Genomic DNA, 8,295 nt, shown 5'->3' with positions numbered 1-8,295 from the left:
TTCACTTTAAATGCTTGACCTATAATTTAAATACCTAAGAAGACTTTGGCTAAATTATTTGATAATATTTATAGGGTGATGCTTCTCTGGGAAGATAAATTTCACACAACATATTCCCATTGATGCTAAAAAAAAAATCACTTAATAATTTTAATCACAAGCAATGACTGACTGATGAATAGATTAACAATTTACTCAGTAATTTAGATGGCATAAGGTCCAATAAAGGGAACAATTGGATAACTGCTCAAGGTGCAATTCTGTCCATTGATAATACTAAGTCTGGAATATGACAGATTTTCCGTTCAGCTGGATTACCGGCTTCCATGTATGTGAGTTGGTGAACATACCAACTAGGTATGTTAGGTAGACAGTGTCAAGCTTTTTCCTTTTTCTTTCTTTCTTTCTTTCCTTCTTTCTTTCTTTCTTTCTTTCTTTCTTTCGAGCAGCTCAATGATTTGGGGGGTTGATGAATATGATACAGAGAACATAGGGCAAGTACAAAATGGCAGCTGCCACCAATGCCAGTACTCATCTCATTATGGTTATAACTAAGGATGTTATTAAATTTTGTGTTATTTGCTTTTTTTTTAGAACATAAAGCCATTAACTGGCACTTGAGGTATGTACACAATACATACACAACCTTAGGCAAAATACTCTTCATAAGTAACCTTACACTTTAAAATACTGGAAACGAAATATTGTGCTGATTTGTATTTTGACTTAATGGAACAAGAGAACAGCATTCAACTGGGAAGGGTTCTACTGATAGTAAAGCTCTTACAGTTAAAAATGTCTTCCTCTCCCTTTGCACTTACCACAGGCCACACAATGTCCTGAGAAGATCCAATATGAGAAAAACGTCACTCACAGCTTTAAGACCTTGCTTTGGAAGGAACTAATGGGAAAGCAGATTGGAAGGCGAGACTTCATCTTTGTTTTCAAATAAGTGGTCTTAATTTTTCTTCTTATAGAAGAAGTTTAAATGTTTAAGTCAGTTGATTATAAATATATCTAAACCATTCATTTTTGTAGCTTTCATGTAAAGTCCAGCACTTCATTTATACAAAGTCTATGAGAAGAAGTCAGGAGAGATCATCTAATCTTAAGTTGTGACATCATCCATTCAAGTCCTTGGCAAAATCCCTTGCCAGCAAGAGCATAGCCTGCATGGATGTGCCCCTGGTGATCTTTGATAGACATTAGTTCCAAAAACTGGGAGATTTCTGCTACAGTCATGCATTCTTTAACATCTTGTTTATTAGCAAAAATCAGCACTCCAGCTTTCCTTAGGTCCTCGAGGCTAACATTTTGTAGAGTTCTTCTCTAGTTACAGAAATCCCTTCTCTGTCTGTCCTGTCCACAACCATTACAAACCCTGTGTTAGTGTAGTAAGTGTTGCAGGAAGAACGAAGAGATTCTTGGCCAACAACATCCCACATAAGAAAACGTGCATTATTAATCACTGTCTCTTCTACAACACTTCCTATTGTAGGGGGTGTATGTACAACTTCATGCATAGAAAACTGGTAGAGGATGGTAGTTTCTCCTGCGTTATCCAGCCCAACAATTATAACTTTGTGCTGCTGGTGATTGAGCAGTTTCCATACCCTGGTGAAGAGAATTCCCATTCTCGGGCAGCAAACCCCGCTCCAGCCACCCGGGCCACCGTCCTCCCCCAGCTCTTCTGAGGTAGCTCTCCATTGTTAAATTTTACAGTTGCCCTGTTTCCTTCCAAGTCAACACTATGAACATTTAAATCAATGGGAGATGATTTAATTATATTAAATAGTAAATAGTTTTCATTCTGATTATCTGCTGAGTTGCACATAAATAAGTCTTTTCTATCCCACAGGCAGTCATAAAAAACAGCAGAGGCATTAAAAAAAAATGATTGACCTTTATATTTTCTTTTGTGTTTGTTTTCTTTGCCAGGATGCTTCTTGGAATTTGGAAATAAAATTTTTTTTCGAGAAGTGTTATTTATCTTTATTGTAAGATAATTAACGTGGAGATTGTTTTGAAAAAGCATATAAAAGCATATAAAATAATTAAGTAGCTATCCCATAATGCACTTTCCTACTACTATCATCGTGTCAAATTTATGAGGAAATAGGCACATTATCACGTTGTTGTTAAGCATTTAGGGGCTCAACATAAGATCAATGATTTCTTGAAAAATATTTGTACATCAACATTATCATTTTCACCACAAATTGATTCCATGCGTGTAAAGTCTGGTCGATATGACAGTAATAAAAGTGATCAGTAAAGTATGGTGCCAAGAGTGATTCTGTGTGTATCCGTCCCTTGTCAAATCAACCAACTGTAACTCTTCACCATTTTTTGTGCCACCTACTTACTCTTTTTTGTTCAAAGGTATAGACCAATCGAATCCTAGTTAAATCTGAATTCTTAAATATAGTCAGCCTAACTTCCAATGAGTTAAATTTCTTTGGAATGTATTCTTATATATGGTCATGTTCAATAATTGTCCTGTTATTTTAAGAGATATAAGTTATCACACATGTTATACAGCATGAAATAGTCTATATAGAAAAAGATTTTAACCCTAGGAAAAAATATTTATGTTTATGCCATCCATAGAAAAGTGGTTACTAATAAGTTTCAGATCAAAAACCTAAAACTGTCATCTTCCTCATTATTTCATAATTTAGAATATGCATCAGTGTTTATACTGGCTGCATAAAGCAATGTCTAGTCACATGCACTTAACATCTGTTTGAAATAAGTCATTTCAAATTAAAATAAAAATTCATGGAGGTAGATGGGCGGCACTGAAAAATAAAGGACAAAATTTATTTTCCTTGTCTTGAATTTCTCAGAACAATATTAAAAGCCTGAAGCATATCCTGAAATTTAATCTGAACTTCATTAAATGAAACAACTGTGCTATAAACAGAAAGTATAGAACATTGCTCAAATCTCAAAACGCAGCTGTGTGTACGTTTTCTCTTGGCCATTTCAATATTCATACACCGCATAGGCTATACTGGTGTAAAAGAAATTCTCTTTATTGTCTTGCATTAAACACACGGTTAAGAACACTGGTCCTTGACGAGAGCAGTTATACACACTGATTGATGAATGTAGCCGTTTTCATTTACTTATAACTATAAAGACTCACAACCAGTATTTACATCAAGAGAATGCGCCTACTTAGAAAGTAATTCCATTTAAAAGGAAGTGCTCTATCTCCCTTTTTATAATATCCCCTTTGTTACAGGATAATTATTATTTTTTTTAAGGTAAAATTCTTGTTCTCATAGAAATACAAAATGAACACATGGCAGAGATTCTATTTAGCTCACTAATTAATAAAGGAGCCAGCAAGATGTAATAACCAATTTGAAAATGAATCCAAAGAGCAGACAATATAAAGCATATTAAGAGCGAGAAAAGGAATTTGCTCAATAGCTGTAAAACGGGCTGCCTCCACAGGAAGGGCAGGAAAATCAGTCACACTTCCACCAGACAGTTCATTTGCCTGCCTATGAAGGAGAGACTCCGTTGTGTTGCTGTAAGTTATCTATAACTCACAGAGTGCATAATCCTCGAAAGAATGAAAGGAGGAGGGAACTCCAGAGGAAGTGCTGTCAGGACACCCGGTTCACAGCCATTCACAATTTTCCGGACACCTTGCTCCTGGAACTATGAATCATCACGTAAACATAAACAAATTACATTGTTTGGCTGCTTAGAGAGGTGACTCAATTTTTTCCTAAGAAAAATATCACGCAAATAATTGTGTTTTTTAAAAAGCCCTGTCAGAAATTCAAATACAAATTTATTTGAAAGATCCTGCACATTCACCCATGCAGCACAATAGCACAAACAAAACACCCAGACAATCTGATTAAAACATGAGCAGAGGCTCTGAATAGACATTTTCCCAAAGACACATACACGGTCAACAGGTACATGAAAAGATGCTCAACATCATTAGTCATCGGGGCAATGCAAACCAAGAGCACAGTGGGAGGTAACCTCACACCTGTTCGAACGGCTTTTATCAGAACGAGAAGCGGCAGTAGATGTTGGTGAGGGTGTGGAGAAAAGAGAACCCTCGTGCACTGCTGGTGGGGGATGTAAATTGTTGCAGCCGCTATGGAAAACAGTCTGGAGGTTTCTCAAAGATGAAAACTGACACATGAACTAACAATTCTTCTTCTGGGTGGTATTTATCCTATGAAAATGAAAACACTGACTCAGAATGCTATCTCCACCCCAGTGTTAATTGAAGCATTATTTACAATAGCCACGACATGGAAGGAACCTAGGTTCTCATCAGTGGATGAATGGATGAAGAAAATGTGATGTGTGTGTGTGTGTGTGTGTGTGTGTGTGTGTAATCTAAATACATTAAATGGAATGTGATTCAGCCATAAAAGAATCCAATTTCAGCAATCATCCACTAGCCTGAGGAAACCACGTGATTGGCATTAATTTTCATTTTGGGGAAATTTAGGACACTGTGGTGTCTATCTGGATCTAGGTGTGGCCTTTGTTCTGCTATCAGATGCCCTAAATATCAAACCTGGATTTGGGCAAGCTGCCATTTTCCCTCGGTGACCTTATGTCCCTTTGAGGCTAAAAGTTTCAGCCAGTCTGTACTATCTTCCTGTGAGGAGACTTGAGGAGGGCAAAGAAGCAAAACACTCTCTGTTGCAACAAAGTTAGAATCTCTAGGAAACCTTATATCATCCAGATCAGTCTTCAAGTCTTGGGAGAAATAAGGACTCACGGTAGAACCCTGAGGCATTTTTGTCCAGGTGAACTGTTTGCCTTCCCAAGTGAATGTAAAAAGGTTTTGGCTACTTCCATCAACTGGACACTCAGAAATGCAATGACCAGAGTAGTTACATTCAAGATTTGCTTCCAGTGGGCACAGATGTTAGTAGCCTGTGAGAGTTAGGAACAACAGGATGTCAAGAGATAACAATGTTGTTTACTGCTCAAAGGTCCTGGACAAACCTCTACACTTGGCACTTACATATTTCCACCAGTAAAATATGTTACGGGGCGAGTGAGGCTGTAAGCCTTGTAATCTTCTATTATTAGCTTTATCCCTTGAAGATCTTCTTATAGGATATTGATTAATTGTGGAAAGCGGTTTTGAGGGGTCTATTTAAATTTTGATGGGAAGTGCCCTGTGAATTTTGCCAGTATCAGTTGGAGATTTTTCCCCAGAGGGAAGCGGGACAAATGATCAGTGTTTCCAGAATGGGCTCCAGTACCATCAGAGACAGAACGAATAAAAGGTGAGGTCTAAAATTCATTTAATTTATCTGGTTGATTACTTAGATGGCTCCTGTTCATTTCGAGCATTATTTCCCCCTTTGCGAGAAAGAAATTCTGGCACGATACTTCTCTAAGAAGTCTCAGCCTCGTAAATACGTAAGTCTGGGCAGAGGAACTAAGGAGAAAAGGGCGTAAGCAAAAGGGAATAGGGTCAGAGACAGGAATTTCTTGAGCTCCATCAGAGACCCCCGCCATCTGAACTGCCCAGTACTCGGAGGCAGGGCTATTTTATGGCAGTGGGGTTGAGCGCTGAGACTGGCTTCGATGTCCGTTAGGACCGGAAGAGATTTGTCCCCAATCTGAAGAATCGTTTCTCCAAACTGATCAAGAGGGGGGATTGGGGAAGACTCTACAGTTCCCTGGAGCCCCGTCACTGAGAATTGGAAAGACACTGGAAAGGCCGGTTAGAGGACTGAAGACACACACAGCACTTGGATTTGGGAAAATCTCTATTCAGTGTCCTGGGTCTTTGCACTAATAGCAGAAACTTGAGTGTTTTGATTTGTTTCGGAGCTATGATTATTCAATTCGGTTTTCAAAAAAGAGTAAGTTTAGGGACCTCAAAAGTTTCTCATAATGGCCATTGATATTCTGAATTGCCTTTGCTCAAGTTAGTCCATTTACTTAGAAATGAACACGAGAAAGGACCATGATTCGCAAAAGTAAAACATTGGTCATGGTCCCTGAAGGGGAGGCACTCTCAAGGTATTTATATAACCAAAATCCCACTTCTCAGAGGGTTTTCTCTAGAAGAAGAGAATAATTTTCAAACAATCTAAACAGCTCCAATAGCTCAGAGAACCCAGATAGCCTTCAGGCCTAATACCAGTCAGTTCTCGGAGCGGTCCGACCCCAGAGGAGCCAGGCTGCAACTGCTCAACACAGTTCCAATAAAACAGGCCTCATTTCAAAGGGAATTTGGCCGAGGGCCGCACCAGCACAGGTCAATGAACTAGCCTCTGCTCCCAGAGGAATGGGTTGAAGACCAGCCAACTCCCAGAGGAGCAGCCCCAGCTCCAAAAGGAACGGGCTGGAGGCTAACCAGGTCCGGTCAAAACCAGGTCAGAGTGCCAAAAGAGCACTCACATAGGGAACAAAGCCTTAACCAGAGAGCAAAAAAAACCTTAAAATAGATCCCAGATAAAACCTGGCGAGTTTCAAAATGCAGTGAAAGCAGAGCGTGGATCCAGGAGAAAGACTTAACCCCAAACCCCAGGTTTGGCAAGAAAAGCAGTGACAACAAGGGACTCAGTGTGGTGCCACACCTCTTTGCTCACCAGCTTTGGAGTCTTCGGGCAATCTTCTCAATTCCTGGATGGGCCACCAAAACATTAAGGAATAGACTGCCAGTTATTTCTACAGGAAAAAAAAAAAAAACTTTATTCAGGATCAAGGTAGAATTGCAGTTTAGGGTTTGCAGCCATGGCAAGCCATGTGCAAGTTGCCCAGCAAAAACAGAGAGGAGGAGTCTTTTCTGGAGGGGAAAGGAAGTGGAGGGCTGCAGCAAATGGAGTGCATTGGAGGAACTGGGAGTTCAAAGGACGGTGGCTTTTCATTGACTGCGTTGTGACAGTCTCTCATTGGCTGAGCTCTTTTAGGGCAAAAAGAGGAAGCATTGCTTCTTCCTAGTGGGTTCCGCTGTCATTGTAGGTTGTGAGAGTTCCCCCTTCTGGTCTCCAGCTCTGAGGTTTCTTACTAATTTTTTACAGCACCTTACCTGGAACTATTTTATATCTTTTCCACTATGAGCATTTTCCATTTTTCTGCCTGACTTTGAGTCTCTGCCAAACTACGAGTGGCTGACCCCCGTGCTCCAGCAAGAACCGAATAAATAGCCTTTGGTTGTTCTCACTGGGGTGATGACGTCTACCGGAGACCTTTAAGAGATTTGTTTATGTGCCTGCTGTTTCTCTTTAGCAGGTGGCTTGCCCCTTTGCTACCTGGAGCCATGTCTAATTAACCTTGGCATTGTTCATGCTTAGCACATGCCAAGGCAGTGCTAAATGCATTCGGCTGAGTGATTGAATACACACATGACAGAATCCAGAGCTCTGCATTCTCGAATCTTCTGGTTCTTGAGCTAAGAATAAAGAAACAATTGCCATTCGTCTGCTCTACCTAAGTGAGGTGAAGGAAGATAAAAGGAAAAAGAAAGTAGACAAGTAAAAAAATTGTTCTGGGGACGGAATGGATAGGAGGGAGCAATTAATGTGACTGTGACTTTTGCTAGCTGGTGTCAACTGAAAAAAACCACACAACCTAAAAGCTGAGAATTATGTTTTATTTTGTGGATTTTCTGAGGACTTCAAGCCTCTCAGACACTCTAAGGGGCTGCTCCAAAGAGGTAAGAGAGGAGCCAGAGATATAAAGGGGTTTTTGCAGCAAAGACCAGGCAGTCAGAACATCAAAAGATTACTGTTTATTAAAGAAAACCAGCTATCTCAAGTTAAGGAATTTGGTGTTTTTCTATATATGGGAAGATACAAGAGTCTGGGTTCATTGAAATCATTCCTTTGATATGCACCTTAGCTCTCTAGGGCCTGTATCCTGTTTTTCCACTTCCTGAGCCCCCTCCGGGTGCACCACTGGGGGCGGCTGCAGTGGCTGAGAGCTTGGCAGTGGGCAGCCCGTTTGTCTCCATCCTGAGTTCTTGCAGGGCACACCAACAGGGGTGGATGTATTGGCTTGACGGCTGCAACATCCTTTGTTTACTGATACCGCAGGCAACGTTTTTCACTCACACTGGACTACGGGTGAGGCAGGTCCTGGTTTTATGGAGCCCTTTGGGGTCCTCTGTGAGGCAGATGGTAGAGGTTTAGATACAGGCCCTGGGTCAGGCTGGTACAAGTGACAGCCTAAAACTTAAGTGACCTTAGCCATTAATGGCAAAGGTGAATTGTGAACCTGTGGCTTGTCCCTCACCACTGACTTAAATTTGGTGTTAGAAACTGTTAAAACTTTTAACTAGAG

At 40.3% G+C, this 8,295-nt stretch overlaps 1 pseudogene; it reads right to left on the bottom strand.

The window, feature by feature from the left end:
* Positions 1 to 1,098: 1,098 nt before the first annotated feature.
* On the bottom strand, positions 1,099 to 1,634 carry LOC102529393 (ADP-ribosylation factor-like protein 5A pseudogene; annotated as a pseudogene).
* Positions 1,635 to 8,295: the final 6,661 nt, after the last annotated feature.

This window comes from Vicugna pacos, chromosome 31, assembly GCF_048564905.1.
Source record: "Vicugna pacos chromosome 31, VicPac4, whole genome shotgun sequence".
NCBI classification, from domain to species: domain Eukaryota; kingdom Metazoa; phylum Chordata; class Mammalia; order Artiodactyla; family Camelidae; genus Vicugna; species Vicugna pacos.
This window is presented reverse-complemented; position numbering and strand designations above follow the sequence as displayed.